This window comes from Macrotis lagotis, chromosome X, assembly GCF_037893015.1.
Source record: "Macrotis lagotis isolate mMagLag1 chromosome X, bilby.v1.9.chrom.fasta, whole genome shotgun sequence".
In the NCBI taxonomy this organism is placed as follows: Eukaryota; Metazoa; Chordata; class Mammalia; order Peramelemorphia; family Peramelidae; genus Macrotis; species Macrotis lagotis.
The window spans coordinates 194,280,287-194,308,052 of NC_133666.1; the positions used below are offsets into that span (position 1 = coordinate 194,280,287).

General features: G+C 34.9%; 1 protein-coding gene and 1 long non-coding RNA gene across 9 annotated transcripts in view; one reads left to right on the forward strand and one right to left on the reverse strand.

The window, feature by feature from the left end:
• Positions 1-354: 354 nt before the first annotated feature.
• LOC141502522 (uncharacterized) lies at positions 355-2,670 on the reverse strand. Its single transcript, XR_012472575.1, has 2 exons — positions 2,587-2,670; positions 355-565 (listed from the first exon to the last, which is right to left on the reverse strand). It is a non-coding gene; the product is annotated as an uncharacterized LOC141502522 (long non-coding RNA).
• A 3,619-nt stretch (positions 2,671-6,289) lies between these two features.
• The window catches only part of PAM (peptidylglycine alpha-amidating monooxygenase), a 478,021-nt gene continuing 456,544 nt past the window's right edge, over positions 6,290-27,766 (forward strand). For 6 of the 8 annotated variants that reach the window (XM_074207272.1, XM_074207271.1, XM_074207266.1 and 3 more), the window contains exon 1: positions 6,290-6,380. The gene's annotated coding sequence lies outside the window, so the exon portion shown is untranslated. The remainder of the gene's footprint in view (positions 6,381-27,766) is intronic. The other 2 variants (XM_074207267.1, XM_074207270.1) reach the window with 2 other exon arrangements.

The following is a 27,766-nucleotide window of genomic DNA, read 5'->3' on the forward strand; positions in this document are numbered from 1 at the left end:
GATTTTTATATTTAATCTTAGAGGTAATAGGGAATCTCTTGGAGTTTATTGACTATGGGGAGAGGGGGTTTGTGACATGAAGTGGGATCTGCAGTTTAGGAAAATCCCTTGGAGGTTAAGTTGGAGTCTGGAGAGACTTGGGACAGTTAGAACAACCAGAATGCTATTGCAACAGTCCAGGAAATGAGGGCCTATACCAGGTTGGTGGCAGTATTAGAGGATAGGAGAGGGCATGTTTGAGAGATGTTGTAAAGATGAAATTGATGCATTGTGACAATACATTGGATGTGAGCTAGGACTGGGGAGTGAGAAATTGTGATGTGTAAGGAATGACACCTTCATTGCCAGTCTGAGTGACGGAGATGTTGAATTTAATGGTAGTTGGAGTTGGGAGATTGGAGTTCAGCAAAGATATTAAGGCTAGATAAGTAGATTTGAGAATCACCAGCATAAAATGATTAAATCCATGGGAGTTGATGAGATCAACAAGTAGAATATTATAGAAGGAGAAGAGAAGAGGGTCCAGAAGAGAGCCTGTGAAATACCCGTGTTTAGAGGATGTCACCTGGGGAAAGATCCAGGAAAGGAAACTCAGGTCAGATAGGTAACAACATTTAAAAAGTTATATTTATTTCAATGTGTCTTGAGCATAATTTCTCCTATACCACTTCAATCTCTGAGGGTGTAAACTCAAAACTTATTTTAAATCCTGTATAGCATTAATTCCCTCAAGTTTGTCCCCAAGAGCTTCTAGATGAGTCCTTGTTTCAGGATTCTCTAGCATAAATTGAGAGAGTAGCTCCCAGAGATTGGTTCTAGCTTCTTTTTTATTTTTATTTTTCCCTTCTGGGTGATTGTCTTCACATGTGTCTTTCCATCCTCAGAAAATGTGTTACATCTTTCTCTTTTCTGTTTGATATTCCCAGCTTTACTCTATGTTACTGTTTCCATGACCACATACCATCTTCACTTCAATCACCAAAACATTTCTGGTTGAATGCCTAAAGATTCTTTATCTTTTCTGAAAACAATAATGTAAAGATTGATCATTCATAAAGAAATCAGGAAAACTTGAAGGGCTATTGAGGCTAAAAGGCAGACATTGAAATGGAAGGGGGAAAGCCTACACTAGGAACAAAAGACATTACCCTCCATGGAAAGAGTAAGACGTTTGAATCCTTTGTCCCCAAAAAATCCAGTAGGGCCAGTAAATATTTTCTAGGCTGTCTCTAAAACTTCATCTATACAAGATTCCCAGAGAAGTCAAAATGATTGGTCATGCTAAGGGAATTTAGAATCGTTCAAAGAGGGAAGAGCTGGAGGATTAACATCCACCCTAGTGGGATCCTAAGCAGCCATTGGTGGCATGAATATAGTGTGTTTGCCCCTATTGGGTTAAAAATAATCATTGACATTTACATAAAAGTTTATAGTTTGAAATGTACTTAATATAGCATTTATCCCAAGAATAATGATATTATTTCCACTTTAAAGATGAGTATGAGTACACCTAGTTTTAAAGTCAAATGTATGAGTCTGCTGACTTTGAGTCCAGTATTTTTTTAATATCACATTGTTTTTCAAGGATGAAATAAAGCTAAAATATTGATTTTAATTGGGTAGCTAGTTTTGAGATTAGGCTAGCTCTAGGGAGGTTTCTGTTCTTGTCAGATAGAGGAATGTTCTATCAGATAGAGGTTCTCTTTAGGGTAGGGGGCCAGGAACTTCACCCTGCAGCCAGTATAGGACTTGAAATTCAATAAATCTAGGAGCATTTTTAGGTGTGAATTAATTGTTTGGTCAAATATAGCAGGTGAATAATGTTATAAATATCCAAATGGTCTCTGAACCAAAAAAGGGTCCACACCCCTGCTTTAGGGCAAGGGTTTAATGGCAAATTTCACTGAATTAGGTTCTTGCTAATTGGGGAGTCATTCTATCATATCAGGAAATATTGAAAGAATGTTACAATTCCACGAAAAATAACATACAAATAAGCACCAATTATTCTTGAGTCAGCAGTTTGGCTACTCCTGATAACAAGACTGAAGCACTTTATGTAATTAAACTGACTGGTTAGTCAACCTGCATCATGAAGTTCAATGATTAGTGTTTTCTTCACAAATTAAATAAATTTGCTAAAGTTAAATTTATGTTAGTTTTCCATTAGTGAGAAATGGATCCTTGAAATTTATTTACTTTAGCCAACTATACTGTGGTGGGAATAAAAGAAGAGTTCCTAATTAATTTTAGATTTAACCTATTCAAAAGTAAAATCTAGGACACTAAAGTTTGAGTGTACCTTTGATTGACAGCACCTTTGAAAGGAATCTGAAGATAAGTCAATTAGTAGGGTTTGACTAAGTACCCTTTAAATGTTGTACTGTTTGACAGGTTTGCAGTCTTTTAAATTAGAGGTCTGCACCCTACCGACCCAAACCCAATTCTTCCTGGACCTTGATTTGCCCTGCCCTTGAACTAAGATTTCTTTTTTACACTTTTAAATACAATGAGCTTTATGTATTATACTGGAGTCACCAAAAGTGGAGTTGAAAGAAAAGGAAAAGTTGAAAGGAAAAAAGGTACCTTTCTTCTCCATAGTGCACTGAACGCTGGCACATACTGCTTCTCCCTGCCCCCATGCTTTATAGCTACAACAATCTAGGCAGCTGCCACTACCACTTTGACTGGTGGCACTGATATGCTGGGTCTCCATGGGAGCAGCTGTCTCACAAAGCCTTGCTGAATGGGAAACCCTGCCTACTGCAGAGGTCAACAGAATGAATATATACTTTAAGTAGCTTTACTCACTTCTCCAAGGTCTCTAAGGAACTATGAGCCTATCTTTTAGAACATCCAAGACCTGCATGACTACAGTTTTGATGCTATATATTACTCTCTCATTGCTCTTAAAGGGAAGATTTTCTAGAAATCAAATAAATCATTTTCCTTATTTCAAATTCCTTCTCTTTTATTAGGCATGGTGTTCTTTTAATTTTATTTTAAACTTATGGAATAAAATAAGCATGTTTATAACAAAGTTTAATAAAAAATGATTGTATATGAAACTGCAAATCTATTATGCACAACTTGTAATTCTTTTCAAATATACAACAAAATTTTCATGTAAACATTTTTCTTTTTTATTCTTCTCTCCCCTACACCTTAATCTCACTCTAGATATGGCTACTATTAGAAACAGATCTGTATATATATATGTATGTATATATACATATATGTGTGTAAAATTATTCTATACATATTTCTTTTTATCAGTTCTTTCTCTGCAGATATCCTTTTTCATGTCCTTTATAGCTGAGTATTTATAAATTTATAATAGACAAAATAACTTAATTGAGCAGTCATTTTTAAAACAATATTGTTGTTTCTTTATATAATGTTTTATTGGTTCTGCTATTTCATTCTTCATTATTTTATGCAAATCTTTCCATGTTTTTCTAATATCATTGAGCCCATCAAATTTTATGGCACATTAATATTCCCTCACAATCATATACCACAATTTATTCAACCATTCCCCAATTGATGGGCATCCCTGAAATGTCCAGTTCTTTGCCACCATAGAGATTGAGAATATATAGGTGCTTTTCCTTTTTCCCCTAGTCATTGTTGGAAATAGACCAATAGACAAAGTGTTTTAAGAGGGATTTCCTATTTTTTCTATTTCTATTGCTAAAGCCCTTAAAAAAGTTTATAGGACTAAAGTTAATATTCTCAATTCCCTACACAATACTGCTGCAATGATAATCTGTATCTAGTACAGGAAAGTAGAAAAGGTCAAAAGAGGCCATCCTACTAAGAATATTAATATTTTGTCATTCCTAGTTTCAGTCAGCTGAGCGAGAAAGTTTATGCCTTGTTTCTGGCCACGTGCACCTTAGATGATGAGTCAGTGACTGATTATACTAAAAGGACTCCCCTCAGCTTCACCCTTCCTTACAAATAATGTTGATTGTTTTGTGCTGATTTCTCAGGAGTCAGGCTGGAGGAAAGGATGGACTGCTGCCTTCTCCTCCTTCCAGCCAGGCCACTGTGTAGCCAATATACAAATCTAAATCACAAATCCCCCCAAAGGGAGCCTCAGGTAGAATTAGGACTGCCTCTTTTATGTTTCTTCTTCTTCATCTTAGGTAAATAAGTATCTAACCTAAGATGGACACATTCAAGCTTGGAGGAAACCTGATGTGAATTCTATTTGCCCTGAATCCCATCATTTCAAAGTTGAATTGAGGCAGAGGAGAGGCCCTGGAAATGACTCCAATAATCTTGACTAGATAAAATTGACCAGAGATCTGACCTAAGCCTGGTCATTTGACTGGCAGATTCAACTGGAATTGTTTGGTCAGTGTAGAGCTGAAATGGAATGTAAAACGTTTAAAATCAGCAGTCCTCAAACTGCTTTATTGTCTGATGAATTTAACTATCAGCTTCCTAGTAAAATGTAATTGTCATTGCAGGTTGCTTCTAATTTGTTTTAAATCTTTTTTTGTCATGACAATTGTGTGGAAGAATAAATTACCCTGTCCCATACCATATTTGTATTCATCGGATTGCCTTTTGAGAGAATTCCATAATCGTTTATAATGGGCCCCATAGCACCTGGGTAGGTGTTTAAAGTAGAGGAAGCAGAGTTCGCTCTCCCTTAGGCCAGACTTAGCAAACCAGTACTTAAATCTGGGTTCAAAACATAATGCTCCCGTGGCCTCAGTTGCAGTTCCTCAATGTTGGGCTTGCATTTTGTCAGAGCTTCTTAAAATCAGCAAAGTACTTGGGATCTTCGTAGTGAATTGGAATTTAAGGTTATCTAAATTGTTCTACATTTATCCCTAACCTCACATTTTTATGTGAGTAACCAAGTTATATGTCAGAGACTGTGCTAAACACAAGAGATAAAAAAAGTAAAAAGAGCTCCTTTCTTTGAGGAGCTCACATTATACTGATAGATTTTTTGGGAAAGGGAATTGCTAAGTGAGAAAATGAGAAATAAATGAGGAAAAGGGAAATAGGAGGTTGGGGAGCAGGTCAACTAAGTGATAGCAAACAATGGTAGCATTTTCCTGTTTCTAAAGGTCCTAAAAGAAGACCAAGCTTCTTTCTTGTGTAGTGTGTCAAATACTTTAGCTTTGATATAAAAAACAAATTTTTTGCTTTCCTTGCCTTGCTCGGATCTGGGTTTTCTGGTCTTCAGTCCGTGAACAAGACTGTGTGTAGGCTTACATCTATAACCGAAAAAGGGTCGCTTTGGCGTTAAGTAGCACGGCTAAATGTGAAGAGCCTAACTATATGCACCTCCTTGAAACTCCGAATTTCATTAGCGTCCCGAACAGGGCTCTGCACTGAGTAGGAGGCTTAATCAATATTTGTTTTGCCAAATCGAATTGACCCGAGAAGCGGAACGGGAAAACCGGCACTCTCCCAGGATTTCCCCCAGATTTCCTTTTACGTTTGGGCTTCTCGGATCTGATACCTACTTGCTGCCTTTTATTACCCTACCACTCAACTCGGAGGGAAATGTTTGCGTGCTCTCCTTAAACCTGGTCAGCACAAACCGATGGGGGGGGGGCAGGCATTTTCCTAGGCACTCCCTCGGAGAAACCTGGACTGTCACCTTTCAGGTTTGCTTCTCAGGCCAAAGGGGGCTGGGGGTGGGGGTGGAGGCGGGGAGAAGGACTCCCCGGCTTTGCCCCGCCCCACATGGGGGGCCAGAGTTTCACAGCCGGACCCTTGTCTTCTCGGCTCCTCTGCCTAGTTTTCCTTATACCCCCTCCCAAACCATTAAACGCCACAAATTGTCAAGTCACCCCCTTCCCCAAAGAGAAGCCCCCGAGCAAGTAAGGGCAGGCTCAGCGGCGGGTGGAAGCCCCCATGCCCCGCGCCGGCCGAGTCCCGGGTCCCAGCTCTGCCCACCCCGAGAAGCGTCCGCGGGAAGAGCGGCCGGGGCGATTCTTTGGCCCTGGCTGCTCCTAGTGCGGACGAGGGGAGGGGCGGCCAGAGAGGAGGAAGGGAGGGAAGGAGCGGAGGGAGGGAGGGAGGAGAGCGGGGCGGGGGGCAGGGGCACCGGCCGCTCTGCACCCGGAGCCCGGGAAGCCGCCCCCGGGGAGGGACCAGAGGCGGCCGGAGGGTCCAGCGGAGGAGGAGAGCGGACTGGAGGGAGGCGGGGAGCAGCAGCAGCAGCAGCCGCGGAGGAGGCGGCGGCAGCCCGGGCTCTGCCTGTCCCCGCCCAGGGGAGCCTCCAACTAACTCCGCCCGCCGCCGCCGCCGCCTCTGGCCCCGCCGCCGCCGCCGCCGCCGCCGCCGCCACCGCCGGGAGGGTCCAGCGTCCGTCCCGAGCTGGCGCCCCGCCGGGCCGGGCCGTCCAGGTGGGTGCGGCGGGGGGCGGCGGGGGGCCGGGGAGCGCGCGGGCCGCCGCCGAGGCTGGGAAGTTGGGGAGATGTCAGGGCCCGGGACGGGATCGCTCCTTCCTTCTCCTCCAGGCGCTGCGGGCACGATCGTGGATTTCCTCCGGGTCCCCCCCCATACCCCCTTTCCGTAGCCGCCGCTGCTCACTGCAGATGTACCCCGGGACCCCGCCCCGCCGGTCTGCCTCTCCGGGAAAAGCTTCTCCGGGGGGCTTTGGGGGCTGTCCCGGAGCCCAGAGGGAGGAGTGATTGTCTAACCCCGACCTCAGGCCGGCCCCGGGGCCAACCTGGCCCCTCTGCCTGGGGTGCAGGTTCAATCCTTTCTCTTGCTTCTTCCTTTCCTTTACCCCCCCCCCCCCCAACCCCAAGCCCCTTCAGGTTTAATATCTGCGAATGGAATCCCCTGACTAGCACCAGTGCCCTGTCACCCTCACTTCACATGGCACTCTTTCTAGCTGGGAAGCCCTCTGGACTCTCTTCTTCTTTTCTCTCCGTACAATCCCCACACTTGGCAATAGTCTGTTGATTAGTTGGAATCTTTAGCAAGAGGCTAACCTTCTTCTCCCCCCCCCCCCCCCACCCCCGTCAAATCTGAGAAAACTTTATAGAGTATCTTTAAAGAGTAACTAAAAACCTGGTGGCAACATAGTGGCAAGCCGGAGTGGTGGGGTCCCGAGTTGAGGGAAGGGAGATCCTTCCCTGGATAGTACATTTTTTACCTGACTGAGCTGATGCTATGAATGAATAATTTCTGTTTCTGGTACTGGGGGTTGCAGGGAGAGGAGGAAGGAGCGATTAGGTGATTAGGGATTGTGCTTAAAAAGTTCTGGGTGAAAATTTTTTTCTTTCTTTTTTTTATCTTGTTTCTTAAAGATTCTCCCCCCCCAAAAAAAAACTAGACAGAGGACAAGTTGGAGTTAAAGTAACATTACTTTCTTTTGTGAATATCAGTAACATGTTTAATAAATTAAAACAAGTTCAACTATGAAGCTCGAAAACTTCTTTGTAACAAGTTACATTTTTATAGCATTCCTAAGGAACAATTAGCCTTCCATCATTCACCCTTATGTCACATTTTCCTGGAACCAACTTATAAAGGATATTGTGCAAGGAATGCTTACTCTATATGTGGAAAGATCAATGGATATAGAATTTGTTCTTGCTTACACTGTTCTCCCATGTATCATCACCTTTTTCTATCAGAGATCAAATTTTAAATCCATGTTGACTATAAATTTTAATATTAGTAATGAATCAAACAAGTTCAAACACAGTTGTTCAGGTAAATTGTAATCAGTATGTTTCCTGAGCATTCAGTTTGTAACTGTTGTCTCCAGATATCTTGGGGTATTTAAAATGTAGCTTTGAAATCTCCCCAGTCTTGTTCATTTGCATAGGAAACAGGAGTGAGAGAGGTCTAAAAGAATCAACATTATATTTAACATTAGTTGGTTGGAACTGTAACTTTTTCTGAACCTCTTCAAAGGTACATAATTCTTTTTCATAGTTTATACTATGTATATATATATATAGTATACACATACACACAAATTAAATGTATATTCTAATGATCCTATACTAATTATAGCTTGATTTGTAAACAAAATTTCTCAAGGATCTTTTAAGGTCATTCACAAAATAATTTTAGTTTTTTTATTTTTATAATAATTTTTTTCAGATACTCATTCTATGAGGCCCATCTTGGAAATATGGGATGTGCAATATTAAAACTGCAGAAAAACTCACATAAATTAATGTTATTGACTCTGTTATGAAGTTTAAGAAATAATTGAAATCTAGGCCCAAAACTTAATTGGTAAAACTCAGAATTTGGAATTACTCTTTGATTTTCATGTTGTTCAGTATTTCTGACTTTGAAAACAGAAAAAAATATATTTTAATGAGAAAAAAACTACCCAGAGGAATGTAGATTCAACAACCTAAAACTAAAATCTTGACATAAAAATGGAACTTTAGCATTTAAAAGCTGTCTTTTGGAGAGTTGGTTAACCCTACAAAAAACAGTGATTTTGTAAAAGGAGGTAATAGCCTTCTTGTGAGCCTTTTTAAAGATTGAATTTGATGAAAGTTGGTCTAAATCTCTCTTGAAAATATCTATATGAAAATAACAAGATAAAGGAGAAAGAAAGGGACAAGTCATTTAACATCTCTAGACCTTAGTTTCTTCATTTATAAAGTTGGGGGAGAGGTATAGTTTAGTTGATGTCTTATATTTTCTGAGCATTCTGGCAATTAGAGCTATCAATAGTATTTATTATGTGCAAGGCATGATACCAAACTCTGAGAACAGAAAGAAACAGCAAAAACACTCCCTACTCTCAAGGGGCTTATATTCTTAGGTGAGAGACAAGTATAGAAAAATATGCTTGCAAGATCTATACAAAGGAGAAAGAAAATATTAGAGAAAGGCACTAATAATTGGGGAATGGGGAAGGAAAAAAAAAGAACTTCAAAATTTGAGCTGAGTTCTACAGGAAAAAAAGGTTTCTAACTGAGTAGAAGATAGAGAGAAACAATTCTGTCTAAATGCATAGGGTTTGGGGGAGGGGCAACATGTCCACTGATAAGGCTGAAAACTTGAGTCTATATGGGAGAGCAATGTTTTCTTAGGACACTATCTTTCAAGGCCCAGTTAGGATTTAATATTGCTTGGTAATATTAATTTTATTTTTACCCTCCAAGCATCTTTCTTCATGTTTAGAAGTAAGAAGTTATGACCTTCTGAGTGTGCTTAGAATTTTTTAGAATTTAGAATAAATTCATCACTGCAGCTAAGTGGGCTAAAGGGTAGCCTGAGGGACTTAATGTTGACATAGTAATAATTTTTTTTTTGTTTCTTGAATTTGTTTCCTATTTAGGAAATTAGTATCAAAATATTTGCAACTTCCTTTCCTCTTGGAACTTTGCAATGCATAATGGAATATTAAGCCTGAAAACTTCTTTCATATAAAAAATTAAGAACTTTCTGAATTTTTAGTCTTTCAGGACTTTGGTCTCAGTGTTCTGAAGAGAATTCCAATAGTTTGAAAAATTTCTCAGGGAAAAATTACTAGAACAACCCTTAAATCTTTTCTTTTTTTTATTATGAATTTTATGGCATTAAAATCACTATTTTCAGGCTAAAAACATCCAAGAGAAACACAAAGTGCATACAAAATGAATATTATATTTAAAACTAGAAATCCATTTTGTGCAGTTTTTTAAAAGTATATTTTAAATTTGACATGATTGTCCCAAAACTGACTTGCTTATTTGTGTTCTTCTAGGAAATCTCTATTCTTTTCAGTATATTTTAATTGTTTTATCTATGTTCTTTTATTTCTTTTTTGGGGGAATTCATAATTATCACTCCCTTTCCTTATCTCTCTCTCTCTCTCTCTCTCTCTCTCTCTCTCTCTCTCTCTCTCTCTCTCTCTCTCTCTCTCTCTCCCCCCCCCCAGGGGAAATCAAAAACAAAAATCTTCCTTTGAAACACACACACACACACACACACACACACACACACACACACACACACACACACACACACACACACACACACACACTCTTAAACAAATCGATTCATTGGCTAAAAATGCAGATTTGAAACTATACGTTTCATTCTGAATGTCTAGTTCATCACTTTTATGTCGAAAGATAGGAATTGCTTAGAGACAAATGAAACCTCTTCCAGAATTCAGTTTTGCGGCCAGTCTGGTATATTTGCCTCAAGGTGTGAAAGGAGAAGACACCTCCCTGGAATTTTAGACTTAGTGTTTCATAGCCAAAGAATCATGAGTAAGTACCTCTCTGCCCAGGTTCAAACCTGGCAAAGGCTCATCCAGTAGTCTAGTCAAATATGGAAATGAACTTGATGGGATCAATGCTGTATAAGAACTCATATGGTATATCTCTGAGGTGTTCAAAGATGGGGGAAATTTTGTATATTAATTCTTGCTACATCAATGAAATATACTTTGGTAAAAGCTAATCTAATATTAATTGTTTAAATGGTATTTGGCTTTGGCTCTGTCATAAATGGAAGACACAATATTTAATAATGACTTGAGTAAATGTCAGAGAAAAGAGACTTTCCAAATCTCCTCAGGGGATCTGTAGAAACCAGAGTAAGATGTTAGAAGGGTTTGACTCTGAGACAAGAATCAGAGAATAGACATGGGACAGTATATATTCTTCTCCTGATTCTAACTTTCACTCTGAATCAGTTTCATGAATATTTTCTCAGTTTTCCCAGAATTCATTGCTTCTGTCATTTTTTTTATTAGGTAGTAATTTTCTATTACAATTTCATGTTGTGACTATTGCCTAATTTAAAAGCAATTTTTAAAAAGTTCTTTGCTACAACAATAGAGCTGCTATAAATGTTTTTGAACATGTGAGCCATTTCCCTCTTTATTTGATCTCTTTGGGATATAGGCCTAATAGAGTTTATGACTTTTGGGTACAGTTCTAAATTGCTTTCCAGGTGGCTGAATCAATTCACAACTTCTCCATCAATTGTCATTTTTCCCTTTGTGTCATCTTTGAAAAGCTGATGAGTGTGATGTGGAACCTCAGAGTTGTTTTGCTTTGCATTTCTATTATTATTAATTATTTTAAACATTTTTGCATGTTTTTAATAGCTTGTACTTCTTTTGAAAACCTATAATAATTCCTTTAGGAACTAGCCCATACTCTTATATATTTTATCAGTTCTCAAATATCTTTCTTTTGTACCAAACCTTTATCAGAGAAACTAGTTGCAAAGATTTCTGCCACACACCCCCCCCCCCCCCACCCCGCCCCAGGTTACTGCTTTCTTTTAAGTGTTGATTTTGTTTGCGTAGAGACATTTCAATTTTATGTATTCAGAATTGTCCATTTTGGTCTCTTTGGTCCTTGGATGAGAAGTCTTCCTTATCAATGGTTGTGAGAGATAATTTATTTAATGTTTGACTTTTTAAAAATGTAGATCATATATATCATTTAGGGTTTATTATGGTTATGTAGTATGAGCTAGTGATCTAAAGTTTAAACTCTAAACCTAATTTCTATCTCATTGTCTCCTGGTTTCCCCAGCTCGTTTATCAAACTTTAAGTTCCTGTATTTTGATCGCTTCTGGGGCAATATGCAAACAGTTCGGGTGATTACAGAATTGCAGTATAACCTAAAATTTGATGCTGCTTGACTTCCTTCCATTTTCTCCCCTTTCTTTTCAAGTACTGAAACTTTCTTGCTCCCAGTGAATTCTGACATTTTTCCACTGAGTTTATGTTAACTTGGGTGATAATGTCATTTTTATTATACAAGATTTAACTTTTTCATATATTTAATCCAGCTCCATTCCCTGAATTTTGTATATACAGCAAAGAAATTTAATTCGAAGAACTATTTAATGAAAGAAATAGAAATTGACTACAATTCCATATATTTTTCTTTACAAAATTTTAGCTTTCATAAACTATAGTAGAATTTGAACAGTTATCTATTTTGCTCCTCCCCCCTTAGGAGACTTCTGGACTGTAATTGGCTTGTCATTTGAATTGTACTCAGCTAATGCAAACATTAAAATATTAGCTAAAGAAAATTAAGAAACAGCTATATTCTTGAAAAATAAGAATTTTCAACAACCCAACCTCAAAGAGAAATGCAATACATGCACTACATACAATGTCCCATATTAATGATTACAAAATCGTCCATTTCATAGATCTTTTCTATCTGAGCGAAATGCCAAGAGTTGACCGACCATACCCAGAAATGTATGGATTGTTAGCAAAGGGGAAAGAACTGGACTTTGAGTTAGGATAATTAGATTAAAATCTTAACTGTGTCATCTACTAGCAACTGTGTGTGACCTTAGGCCTGGGGTGGGGAGACTTTTTAGGCTAAGCATCAATTGGATATTTATAACATCATTCACAGACCATATATAATTATAAACTTAAAAATTAACTGGCTACTCTCCTAGATTTATTGAATTTCGAGTCCCATCTGCAGTTGCTTTGGCAGTGTCGACCAAATGATTTCCTTGACCTTATATGACTTGCTAGCCCTATGATCCTAGTGTCTGCCTGAGAAGCAGATGACCTCTCAGAATCTGTTTCCTCAGTTAAAAAAAAAATACTAGAGTCATGTATGCTTTCTTCAGTACTTTAATAGAAATTATTATAGGATCATAAAATGTTAGAACTAAAAGGGACAGTAGAGGATCTACTAGAGCAGTGGTTCTTAAACTTTTGGTCTCAGAATACCTTTAATCTCTTTAAAATTGTTGGCCTTCAATGAACTTACATATGTGAGTTATAGCTAGTGATATTTACCATGGTTGAAATAGAAACTATAAACATTTAAATATTTATTAGTTCATTTAAAATAAAAAATTCATTACATATTAACTGAATATAATTTTTTTATGAAAAAATAACTATATTTTCCATAAGAAAGTACTGAGGACAGCAGCACATTTTGGCAAATCTTTTTAATGTCTAGCTTAATAGAACTTAGTTAAATTCTCATATCTATTGCTGCATTTAATCTGTTGTCATATGTTATTCGAGTAAGTATATGAAGAAAATCCAGTTTCACACAGATATGTAGTTGGAAAAGGGAGAAATATTTTAATAGGCAAATAACATATTAGGATTATTGTGAAAACACACCTCTGAAAGAGGGTCCCTCTATCACACTTTGAGAATCCGTGATCTAGTTCAACAATCCTTCCTTCTCCTTGCTCCCTATTAACCATTTTACAGATAAGAAAACTGAGATCCAGAGAGGTTAAATGATTTTCCCCATGCATAATGACTGATAGAGTTAGGACATATACCTATGGGTTAATCTACTCAACTTCTCTTTAGTTGTCTGTACTGCAAGGCAGGGATTGTGGAGTTGTGTGAGTATATTTTTTTAAGGTTTTTTTTTGCAAGGCAATGGGGTTCAGTGACTTGCCCAAGGCCACATAGCTAGGTAATTATTAAGTGTCTGATGCCATATTTGAACTCAGGTACTCCTGACTCCAGGGCCGGTGCTCTATCTACTGCACCACCTAGCTGCCCCGAGTATATCCTTTTTGAAAAACTTTGGACCCGAAGTCTTTAACTGAAACAAATATCTTCCATTATTATGAAATGCCTCTCTCACTCTCATGGAAATAAATGAACCTGCCACATCAGTTACACTATTCAGGTACAAGGCATGTCAAACTAACTAGGAAACTGTATTGGAAATTTGATTCTTTCTGGCAGATATCTACAGCACAAGACAATGTCTGGTGGGCATTTGACCATGCCAACAGGAAGCTGTGATTAAATAATTTAAAGAGGATTAAAGTGCAATGATTTGGGATGGGGAGAGAAGGTGGAATGTTAAGACATAACATTTAATATGTATTACTTGTGTGACAGATACAATGACAAAAATTTATTTCTACTCATTCTCAATTAAACAGTTAACATCAGTTAACATTTTACAATAACTGAAATACAAAAAACCAAACCAAACAAATAAACAAAAAATAAATAAAGCTTCCTTGAACACCCTGAACTTACTATCCTTGGGGAGATTAAACTCAAGTTTAAAGTGTTGATCACCAATCATTTGTCCCTCTTTTTTAATTTCTAAGTACAGCGTTGCTGATGGATGAATCAATTCCTTGTTTATAGGGCATAGTGCTCCAAATTCTGGGGTGATTCATTTCTGTGCTGGGTCTAACAGGTTATTCATCAGAGCTGACTCCTCACTGGACTAGTTGGCTTAAACTACTAGTTCTGTTTGCTAATGTGGGTACTCGATGGCTCTTCTGACTTTTTTTAATGGAAAAATGTTATGTTGTAATGCGAGTGAAGAAAATTGTCTTCAAACAACTTTCAAAACTCACAAGGTCATAACCTAGTCTGTTCCATCTCTGATATACTCAAAATAAGAAAAAATGAAATCATAGAGACAGATAAATGGGCATCATAGGTTAATGACCTACGAGCACCTAAAGCCCTTTCCTCACCTGGAGAATCTTAGGACTTTTTGCTTTACCTTCCACAGGGTAAAGGAGGAGTTTTTAATTCAAGCTTTTTGTAATGCATTCTCAATTTTGGCTCAGTAGCCAATTAAAAGACTTTCTGTTACCATGCAGTAAGCAGACAGGAAACAGAAGCATGTGCATGATCTGAAGCAGGGAGAGGAGAAAACTTCCTTTTACATTGCTCATTTTTTAGAAACAGGCCTATGAAGCCTCTGCACAGATCAATGCTGGACAGAATATATTTCAATCTTTAAGGATATAGCCTTCATTGTCCAGTTCCCACCATTACACATGTAGAGATAAGAATAGTATATTGAAGTTGTAATACTGAATTCTCAAGCTCCTTTTTTCTTTTTATTATCTATTTCTCTCTTCCATCTCTTTGTTATCTCTTCTGTGCCTTATCATTTCTCTTTCTCTATTTCTTTGGAATAAACACAAACTGACACTTTTTAACTATTACAAAAGAGATTATAAGCATTAATAGAGTTTCAGATTGTTTCTAAGACCTTTCCAGGTGAATAAAGATAGTGGAATGTGTTTGATTAGCCCAAGCTTGCTGTAGTAGAAAAATCAATGGCTTTGGAATTACAATCCTTTGGCTTGATTTCAAACTCTAAATATAAGTAAATAACCTTCATATACTTTAGATTGTTCACTTGTAAAATGGGAAATTACATTTGGAAGGGACCACAGAAATAATCTAGCCCATCCTGTTAACTTACTTGGTAAGATCACACAGAAAGTACATAACTGCCCTGGACTTTGAATTCCGGGCCTCTGGTTTCAAATCCATCTTCCACTACAACAATGTATAAATGGATTATAGATATGTTATTAAGATCCAATAAGATACTAAGTAAATGTAGAATACCCTATAAGATCTAAAGTACTTTATAAATGTTGCCTTTGTTTATAATCATTATAATTTATTGCTGACTCTATGAAATCTACTGTGAGTTGGTGCTAGGTTCACAAGTTGATCTTATATACAGAAGCAAATCATATTATGAGTGAGTGGTCTGTCACATGCTAATAGAAAAGGGATCCAAAAAATAAATCATATATATATTTTATATATATTATATATAATATTTATAAAAAGCATGTATATGTATATATATATGTATATGTTCACACACACACACGTGTGTGTGTGTGTGTGTGTGTGTGTGTGTGTGTATTGTGTGTGTGTGCATATATCTCCATTTGGAGATTGGCAGAATATAGTGCAGATGTGACATCTGAAGAAATATATGTGTGGAGTATTACTGTGAGCCCTGAATTTATCACAATTGCCATATTAAACTTCTAAAACTATATCCCAGATTTCTCCCCACACAGTTTTTAACTTTAAAAGACAAGGGAAGAAAACTAACAGTGACATCCTCTAATACAGCTAGTTAATCAGCATTGAAACAATGGTTGCTATAACACAGTTGTACTAAGTTGAACTTACACAAAGAATGGACCACAAGAGAATATTCAAATAGTTATTGTATGGTGAGTCTAAGAGGGCAACTATTCTTGAAGAGAGGGGGAAGAAACAGAAGAAATATGATAAACATATGAAATTTAATTTTATATTTAAATTTAATTAAATTTCATTTCATTTCATTTAGTGCAATTAATGCCAAGAAATAAATAGATATGCTATGGTGAATAGATGTGGGGTAGATCATTTTGAGAAGAGATATTCATAATGGGTAGGTTTAGGAATGCAAAGAAACAGCAGAAGGAGCCACAAACAAGGGGCAATTTTCACATACATAAAGTATAGTGTTAGCTATTGTTTTATTGTCACTATACACTACAAATGTATATAAAATATATTAAGATAAGTAATGAGGCCATTATGAAAGAAGAAAACTATTATCAGATATTTTAAAAGATTTTTTTAAATCCTTTACATTACAGGATTTACCTATTGCAGAATTAATTAGCCTAACATTTATGATTTAATTTTTTTGTCCAGGAAATTCTCATCATTTTTTGTTCTGAAATTTAGAGTCCTTATGAATTGCCTTGAGGCATTAGGAGGTTGAATAATTGTTATCTGCTTCAAAAAAGTCAGAATATTTGAATTACAGTATTTCTGATTATGAAAATGATTCTCAGTCACCATGCCATGCTTGTTCTTTGCCTTTTTTAGTTTAGATTTTAGATTCTATTGTGCAGTAGAAAGATGCAGATCCAGGGCCACAACAAAACTCTTTTTCCATCTCCCTAATTCAAATTGGAATTTAAAGGACATTTCCTTTCCCTCTGAGTTCCCTGTTTTAAACTAGAGTGATTTGAGGCTAAGATTTAGGCAGACATATTACCTACTCATCAATTTCCCACTTATCAGAAGCATTTTCTTCAGTGTTATATGCTTATTCTTTCATTCCTCAAATTGTTGATCTAGCACCTTTGTCTACCACTGACATTATTTTACTGCTTTTATGTTTTTCAATTACCTTTAAGTAGAGGAGAGGAAGAAATATATGAAGAAAAAGGTATTATAAATAATAAATATACATAATAAAGTATGTTGAAATATTATAGAGAGCTCTACTTTTATTCCTATTTTTATTTACTTTGAAGATTTGACTTGACCATTTGAAAAGCACAAGTAATAAAAATTAAATCCCTGAATTTTGTATCTTTGCAATATAAAAAATAATGAACAAGGACAGTATATGAAGGTTAAGGGGGAGAGACAGTGGGAGAGAGAGGGGGAAAAAAATCTAATCTCCCTTTATATAGGATCTTTTGGCAAAAGTGTCTGTATGGGGAGCTAATGATGGGTATAGGAACATGGAAGATTGGGAAAAATGTAATAATCAATTAATCAACAAGCATTTATTAGGCACCATTTGGACATAGAACATTCCTCTAATTACTGAGGATTTAAAGAAATGAAAAGAGCAATCTCTGCTCTAATACAACTCACAGTCTAAATATACTAACAATTATCTACAAATAAGATGTGTATATATATATATATATATATATTTACATATACACACAAAGATATCCACACACACATATAGATATATGATAAATTGGAGCTAATCAAAGAAGAAAAGCAATAGCATTAAGGGTAACTGGGACTGGCTACTAGAGAAGATTTACAATATGATTGCTTGGTTCAGAGTCAGAGGAGTGAGGGAGGAATTTAGGAAAGGATATTTGGGAAAGTGGCAGAATTTCAAAAGTCAGGGAGTCCTAGGGGAATTAGGAAGGGGGTCATGTCATAATCTTTATCAATTGGTATATGTGTGCATAACCATTTACATATATTCTAATATTTCCTTTTAAATTGTTTTTAAAAACATAAATTAGAAAATCATCAACAAACATGAATGTTTTCAAACATAAAGATCAGAAAATGGGATTGTACATGGAGCCACAAATGCACTCCATTTAGCTTGTTTCTTTTACTATACAGAATGTTAGCATTGCCCAGCTTGGCATCATCTGTGTAGTTTTTAAATGTTTCATTGATTATTTTTTTTTGTTTCTCTTTTTCACTCTTTTCTTTGTATCTCCATTATGATCTTCACTTTCCTATTCAACCTTTCTCCCTTAGTCGTCCCTTATTCCCCCCATGCCTCCCGGACTAGACCTGACTCAGGTAAGTTCCCTGATAGTTTATGTTCAGTTTTGGAACAAAATGAGACATTCTTAGGTATCTTTATCCATAGCAGAAGAGACTATTCAACAAAGATATTATTAACGAGGATGCAATATTGATGAACAGCTTTCCCATGTTGGCATATTTTTGATTCATGGTCAAAAATCCCAGAGAGGTATCTGAAGCAGCTTGTGGTCTTTTGCTTTAAGGAAGCCAGCCTAACTTAGATGGCAGGGTCTCAGCAATTATTGCTTTAATCACACTCTTCAACTCCTTCCCCACAAATAAGAGCCTTTCCTTGTAAAAAAAAGTGTAGTCAAACGAAACAAATTTGAATTGTAATGGTTCAATTTGGATATATATATATATATATATATATATATATATATATATATATATATGTATATGTATTTCCATGTGCAACTGTAATCCATCACCTCTAGAACAAGAGTTGAAAGTCATTCTTTTTTCATCATCAGTGTTCTCAAGTCAAAATTGGTTATCGCAATGATGAGAGTATTTTCCCTTACAGTCCTGTGATAATTGTATATACATAGTTTATCTACTCACTTTTCAGTCATTTAAAACTTCTATAAATTCTCATTGTTGCTAATCTGTTCATTTATTTCCCCAAAAAATCTTTTAGCAAAAAAAAGTAATGAAGTTGGGGATGGCTGAATAAATTATAGCATATTAACAAATTTTAAATGACTGAATTTCTTCACCATATCAGAAAAGAAAACTTGGCACCTAAATTTATGGATTGGATTCTGGATTCAAAGCAAACTTGTTGAATCCTGATCTATTTACTTTTAAGTCCCTTATTTTACACATGAAGAAACAGATCCAGAGTGATTACAATAGTTGATTGATTAAGTCTGTCCTGCTACTGAGTAGCAAAGCTTGAATTGTAAATTAAAAAGAACCTGGTTTTTACAGTAGCTAGAGTTTGAGCCTAGAAGCAGGAAAGCTTGAGTTGATTAGACCCTACTAGTTAACATTTGTTTGCCTGTTTTCTCCTATGTAAAAATGGGGATATCAACAGCCATTTCAGGGTTGTTTTAAGGATTAATGAGATAATTATTAGTGCCTGACACATAATAAGTCTTATATCAACATTATTATTAGCATTATTATTATTTTTCTATACATAATAGTCCTAATAGGGTGCTATACTTGTTTTCTATTTTCTCAAAGAGTTGAAATCCTGTTAGTGTCCTCTAAATATTGGTACCCTGGGACCAACTTTGGTTTGCGTTCTGTTATTTAAGTTTCTGTTTTCCAGAGACCTTCTCTACTAAAAGTTTAATGATTTATTAAAAAAATTATAAATTGGCACAAAATCATACTTGAAAGATATTTTATTGAAAGAAAGTTGTTAAAATTTAGTGATTAGAAATTGGGTGCTTGATTGTTCTTTCTTCCTGTAAAAGGTTCTAGCATTAGTAACTTGCAACATTGGGAAGAACAGCACCCTGAATTATTCTCTTTAATTGCAGTAGTACCATTAATTTGTCTCATTATTTTCTATTAGTATATTCAATAAAGGAAAAGACTCTATTCATTTAATTAAAAGAGCTCTGCCATCCTGGGTTTTTTTGTTTGTCTTAAGAGATGAAAGAATACATTTTAGCTTCTGATACTATTTATTTATGACAGCAAATTCTGCTTCAGTTCTCTGTAAGTCAGGTGTTATTAAGAAAATGCCCATTTTGTTTAGGTTTTTAACTTTATAATCATAATAGTATAAATGTTTTAAAAATAAGTGTTTTCTCAATATTAAATTCAAGAAGCTTAAATTTTTATTGTAGATATTTGCAGATTCTGCTTTCTTTTTTGTACTGTAAAACAGATGGCACATTAACATTGTTCCTTCTAAACAGGAGTATCAGAAGAAGGGTCATTGATTTATGTGGGAAATTGAATGTTAATAAATTGAAACAAACTGGTAGAAAAAAGTAACATAGAATTTACAAGTTAAAAAGGAAAAAAATGGAAAAAAGGACCGACACTGTAGCCCAAATATCGTGAACTGGGTCACTGTGGTCTCTAATTCTTTGCATTTTGAATTTAGTGCCTTCCTTCCTTCCTTCCTTCCTTCCTTCCTTCCTTCCTTCCTTCCTTCCTTCCTTCCTTCCTTCATTCCCTTCCTCCTGCCTGCCTGCTATATATTTATTATTCTTAGTTAAAAAATAGGATGACACAAAAGTCTTAGTGCATATTTAAGTTATTAAAGCTTAGCTCAAGACTATTGGAACACCTTGTGCTTATAAATAGGTTCCTCCTTTTTGAAAACTTTAATTTCAGTGCAAAGATTTTTTTTCACACTGAACATAATGTGTTCAATAGTGGATTCTTAACAAAAGCTAGCAATAATAATAAAATAGATATTGGTTTTTCTAGAAGATAAACATTAAAATTATCCTTCTATAGATTTCCCTTTGGGAAGCCTATTTGGATTCTAAGGGACTCATTGAATATTTCAGTAGAGTGTGGAAAATTACAGGTCACTTTTCAGGGAACATTGATCAACTTGTAATATTATAATGGAAGTTATTCTTCAAAAATATTTATGACCCATGAAAAATTCTTTTATTTTTTGTTTCTTTCCTGACAGAAACATTTGTGTGAAATATGCACTTGTCTTGAAACTTATAAGGACTTATGTTTGTTTTTTTACTCCAATATTTAATGCATGCATCTACTAACTCCTTTCATTCAATATAACTATCTGAAAGACTGCAACTATGTAGAAAAAAAAAGATCAGGATTGTCTGTAAGTCCTAAGGGAATCAGAAACTCCAGGTGGCCATTTCGGATTGTGTCTACAGAAGTCAGTTCCTGCAACAATTATAAAGCTTAATTTTCAGCTGTCATCTATAGTTGAAAATAGAGAATATGTAGTACATCATCTAATAGATCTTTTTTTTTATCTTTCCCTACTACTATTATGGAAAAAAATTCTTAAGTAAATTCATGATCACATTAGATATTGGCCTTTATTTTATTTGTTTATTCTGATCTTGACAAACATCCTCACCAAAGATACTTCCACATAAAAGAACAGAAAAATAGAATGACATATGAAATCATGAAACTATATTATCATTTCCTTTTGAAAAATTTGAAATTTTTAATTGTTTTTTCTTTTTGAGGGGCAATATTATATTTATTCCTCAGTCCCTTCTCAACTGAAAATAAACTTTAAAATACACCTTGTAACTAATAAACATAGTCAGATAAAATAATTCTACATATTAGCCATGTCCAAAAAGGTATGCCTGATTCTTCATAAGTCCGTCACTTCTCTGTCAGTATGTAGGTAATATGCTTGATCATTGATTAGAGTTCTTAAGTCTTTCAAAGTTAACTTTTTGTTACACTACTTTTATTTTGTATGTCATTCTTTTACTAATTTAATTCTCCATAAATTCATACAAATTTCCCCAGGTTTCCCTGAAACCATATTTTTATTCATTTCTTATAGTACAGTAATATTCTTTTGTATTTATATGCCATAATTTGTTAAGCCTTTCCTTAATTGATGGAAACTCATGATGTTGTTTACCACAACAAAAAGAGGTTCTATGAATATTATTGCACAAATGTATATTTTTCCTCTTTCTTTTATTAATTTGAGGTATGAGCCTAATAGTAGTGGTATTGCTCTACGCCAGAGGTTATATATTAAAAATTTTGATACTTTTATGGGTACACTTATAAATTCTTTTCCAGATTGACTGGATTAATTAATAGCTCCAATAGTAGTACATTGTTTGCCTTTTACTTGAAGCCCCTCAATTAATTGTCATTTTTATTTTTATCTTTTGCTAACCTGATGGGTGTGAGGGGAAACCTCTGTTGTTTTAATGACCTGGAGATAGGAGGACCTGAATTTAAATCTCTCAGAGACTTTACATTTACTAGCTATGTGATTTTAGGTAATTAACTCAAATCTGATTGGCTTACATCCAGGGCCATCTCTGATCTATATCTGGCCACTGGACCCAGATGGCTCTAGAAGATAAAGTGAGGCTGGTGACTTAGCAGAGCACCACCTCAATCAAATCCAGTTCATGTGATTTGTTGTGTCATCATTTCTCTGATGACATAGTCTTCTTTAAGGACGAAGGACAAACATTATCATCATCAATGTACATTATTAGTGCACATTATTATGTAACCATTAACATTTTTCATATGACTTTTGATAATTGTTATTTTTTACCTTGGGAACTGTCCATTCATATCCTTTGACCTTTTATCTATTGGGTAATGACTATTTTTTTACAATGGTGAATAACGTTAATGATGTTGACTACATATAAAAATAAATATATTCATAACTGTGGTAATTCATAATAAGACTATTTAGGGAAAAAGAGACTTGGAATATGGAGAGTGTGAGAATCCTGTAGGGAAAAGGAAATTATGTTTGCCAAGTACATGGCCACAATTTTGGGCATTTTCAATGAAAAAGTTTAGACATATAGTTGTCACAACATGTATATATGTATGTGTGTGTATATGTGTGCCTGTATTTAAATATATATATATTGCAACCTAATTGATCACAATAAGAATTATATTATCAACTGGGAAATAGCGCATTGGCAAGTCTTCCTAGTAAATTTATAATATTTGTAAATCAGAGTCAGCTTAGAAGTTATATAGAAATTGACACAATTTTGTTAGTTTCAAAAGCAGAAATTGTTTAATATTCTAACAAAAACAGAAGTGTAAAATAGATGAACATTAGATTACAAATTTTTTTCTTACTTGGATTATGTAGTAGAGTATCCTCTTGGTACAAAAGATATGAGCATTTTCCCTCAATGTTTTAGGAACAGAATCTACAAAGTAGTTATCTTGGCTTTTCATAATGTTCTTACTTAGCTTGTTTTTTTTTTTATTGATCATTATAATACTATGTATATCACCATAAAAGAGAAAACAAGAATTTTATTTGTCTATGTTGGATTTACAATAGATAAGGAACTTTTCCTTAAATTTGTATTGATATTATATTATAAAATTTAAAAATATAAAAGAAAATGACAAGGTTTGGAATAGAGTTTCCTGAAAAACTGAACTAATTGTCCTAGATAGATTCTTGTAGAGTGTTGGAAGGTGAGGGGAAAATCAGAAAGTACTGGAAGAAATTTTAAATGGCCAGATAAGGAAACTGATGTTTACCTTATTGGGCTTCCCACTGTGGGGCAATATGAGACATAAGGAATAGTATGTGTCATTTATTCTCAAGGACTATTGGGAGACTAGCCATCTTACCAGATATATTTTATCCCTAAGGAAAGCGTGGCAAGGTTGCAAATTGGATAGAGCACTGAACATGGAATCAAGAAGACCTAAATTGAAATTCAGTCTTAGACACTGACTAGCTGTATGACCCTAGGCAAGTCACTTAGTCTCTAATTACCTTCATTTTCTCATCTGTAAAATGGGGTTAATAATAGCACCTCTCAGTTATGAAGAATAACTGGAGTAATAATTGTCAAGTGCTTAGCATAGTGTCTGGCATATATTAAGTGCTATATAAATAGTTAGCTATTGTTCGGTAAAAGGGGAGTTAGGATTAAAATGTTTTTTACGATCATCAAAGTTATCAATGACATCTAATTTTCCATAATGAAGAGGGAATAAAAGGGAAATTATTTTTGTTATTCCAGAGATAAACATGGGGGTGTTCTAGTTTCTTCTTATTTTCTGAAATGTGCCTGAAGATAGACAGGTCATCCATCAAATTGTTACTTACATTTGAGGTACATAGTAATTACTTTTGGAGAACTATTAGCAGTAAAAAATGTATCACCATGAATATCACTTAAAATTTTACAGTATTTAGAAGATTGATTATGCAGACACACAGTAGAAACAGCAAGGACCTGATTAGAGGGAAAGAAATGAAAAGAGAAAGAATACTTTATGGAAATTAAAAATTAGAATACGAAGAATTATGATTTGGCTTTATAACACAAGAAATGTTTTTATTGGATGGATAAAATACCTTTCATTTACTATCCCCTTTTAATACATACCATTTACTATTCCCTTTTTAATTCTCTGGTTCTTATATGAGCAATTATATACATATACATTTATGATTTTTTGTGTCTTTTTCTTTTATTATATTGAAAACATTGAAAATAGACATAGTTATCACATCCAATAAAGAATTGGATAGATAGGGGGCCATTTGTTTGTCTGACAACAGAAAAAATAAATCTTGTTTTCTGTAAGGGCATTGTCTTATTGAAAATTTTACCAACATAATTTTGATCAAAATAAGCGTTTGAAAACCTTAGTATTAAGATTCTGACATGAGCCCATTTCAATTATTGGGAGGAAAAGAGATGAGATATTACTGATGGATGGTTTGTTTATTTATGAAGACTGCTTTATGACTTTTCATCCCGGAGAAAATTCCTTTCTGTTGATGATCTTAGCTTGTTCTGGATTGTTATAAGAGCCATGGGAAATGAAGGACTCCCATTGTCATTCTCATAGGGTTTGTGCAGACAACTGAATTGTCAAATACTCAAATGAATGAAGGGGAGATTTGCTTACCACCTAGTTTATTCTTGTCATATTCTCCATGGTCACATTTTCTACTCTGGTTCTGTAGCATATAAAGTTTACATTCCCTGTGGAGGTTCAGAAGGAAACTCTGAGTCAATTTACATAAGGCTTTCTTTTTTTTAAATACTTTTGATTTAATGATATATGATGTCTTAATGTCTTTTCGGATTCTAAAACCTGTGATCCTGAGACTCTATATGAGAGTAATGGAGGGATGACAGACAAAGAATTATATTGGAAAGCAACTTGTATAGAAATTGGGAGGCCTAGATTCTGCAACTCTACAATAACTAGCTCTGTCATTTAACTTGCAAAGACATACATTTCCTCATCTTTAAAATGAGGGGGCTGTAATAAATGATCTCTAACATTTCTTCCAGTTATAACAGGCTATGATTTTATAACTGGAGATAAACATTGGTATAAAGAGAGGTGAGACTAAACTATATAGCAAACATGGTATTTCTATGAGTTGAAAGGTAACTTAAACTTATCTACAGGTCAAACAAAGTAATCTTTATAGTTCTCCACATTCCTTTATTTTCACTTCTCTGGCTATAAACATAAGGATTGTTTCTACTGCATTTTCTGGTTTTTCTGTGTTGGGAAAGACCAATGACATATTTTTGGAAAAGGAAAATTTGGAGAATGAAAGAACTAATAAAGTTTGATTCAAGTGATGCTTCCTTGAAATTTCATTTTGAAAAATGAAACAAGCATTGGTATTATGACTTTTAGAATCATAATATTAGAACTAGTATTTTGTTTACCTACTATCTTCCCCTCCAAAAAATTTTGGAGATTTAAAAAATGAGAAATAGAATATTGGTTTACCTAAGGTCTTCTGGCTAGTTAGGGTTATAGGTTGAATTAGAACCCAGGTAAACTAGTTGCTAATCTAGCATTCTTTTGTTGTACTACATTGGTTACAAATACAGTCTATATTTACAAAATTATTTTGTATTTTGTGTGTTATGTATGGATATGACAATTATACTCAATAGGGAAGCAAGGATGGAATAATGTTTTTTTTTCTTTTTTCTTTAAATTTTCACTTCCACAATTATTGGAAGAAAAGTGAATATAACCATTACTTTATAGTATCAACCTAGAAGTAGTTTAATGTCAAAAATATATTTTAGACTGATAAAGGCTATATTTTATAATATCATAGATTGAAGCTAGAAGGAACCTTAGAGGTCCAACTCTCTCATTTGATAGATTTAAGAAGCTGAAGTTGTGAGTTTGAATAACTGGCCCAGGGTCACATAACCAGTGGGGCAAGATATTTCCTTTTATTTGGTCATTTTGTCATTCTGAAGAGGTAGATATCAGAACTGAATTCTTTCAGTATAGTGCTACATTTTCTTCTAAGATTAGAAAGTTCTTCAAACATGTAATATTTGCACCAAAGGGAAACTTTTTTCTTTATTAAATAAAGGACAAATTCATCTTGTCTACATCTGAAACACAATAAAGCAAAAATTATTCATTATGAATGTCATTTCAGGTCAGAATTTAAGATTTAGGATGAAATAAACTAAGATTATATGAAGTCATAGATTTTTGGTAGATTCATCCCTAGAATAAAAGAGATTTTTAAAATCCTTTAATGAAAACCTCATAATATACTTTGCAAATTTTAAAGCATTACATAAATGCTAGTTGAAAATACATTATTATTACTTCAAAATGCACTTGAAATAATATATAATGGACAGTCAGAGGAGAAACCATCACCAAAAAGCAACAAAAATCTCCTTCCATGAAGATATTTTGGGTAAAAATCATTTATAAATAAAATGCTAAAAGATAGATGTAAATCTATTCATCCAAAAATATAAAAAAACTCACAAAAGGCACCATGATATTTCTTAAATTGATTCTAGATTATTTTTCCCCTAAAAGCAGGATTCATGACAGAAATGGTTAACTTTTCATTTCACCTTACCAATGTTATATGCTGTACAGTATTTTGATTTTTGACTGTTTTGATTCTCTTTTTCCACTCCAAATTTTTTTTAAGTATCAGTCTCTAACTTGGAGATTCTGTTGCTGAAATATACACAAGAATTGAGTTATTGTACTCACTTCTATTACTAAAACTGAGGTAAGCAGTTTGAATTGCAATCAATCCTAAGGGAATCTTCCTCTAATTAGTATGGTTAGGCTTCTTGTCCTCACATTTTTTGACTCCCATTAAAGTGCCCACCCCTGTACAGAGGGACAATTTTATTTACGGTTCACATCTAAGATTTCTCAAAAAAAGAAGGAAATAATAATAATAATAATAATAATAATAATAATAATAATAATAATAATAATAATAATAATAATAGAGATAGCATACCATTTTAATCATATATATAATAGGTAACTTATTCCTGTGTGCTCAAGAAATGTTAAACATAAAAGAATGACAAAACCATATTTGATGAAAATTAACTTAAAACCAGCTTTAGTAATTAAGCTTTGATAGAAACTGCTGAGGGATTGATACTTGTGACAGCGTAATTACATTTTTCCTATCTTACCTCCTGTACCTTGTCTGCTTTTAAAATGACTAGAATTAAAGCACTCCTCTCAGCAGTGAATGACTTCTCCATCATATAGCCTTTCCCCTGCTGCCATTTAGCTCTAACCCAATGGGACCCAAAGTCTTATACTCACAAGAATGCTTCCAGACCTAAGTATTTTAGGGTGCTCATTTGCTTAAGATCAAGAATAGAACAAAAACAATAAAGGAAGTCAGGATTCCATTTGCAAGATTGCCAGTTAAGGTAGTGTTACCTATTTGGATAATATGAGCAAGCTCAACATAATACTAGCGTGGAAGATTTACTTTCACATACTTTCCTGAAATTATATTATACCACATGGAGAGTCAAGAAAATCCTAGATGGCAGCTTTCTCTTCTTTAAATAAACATTGCCTTCCGTCATGGGATTGAGGAATGACCTAAGGACCACTCAACCTTTTCCATATAATTCCAAAATGCCAAGTCTTTTCAGACTTGGATCACAACACAGTCAGAAGAAGCCAGGAAGTTTGTCATCAATGAAAGACCCAAGTAATAAGTCACCATGATTTTGGAATTCCCAGAATTTTCC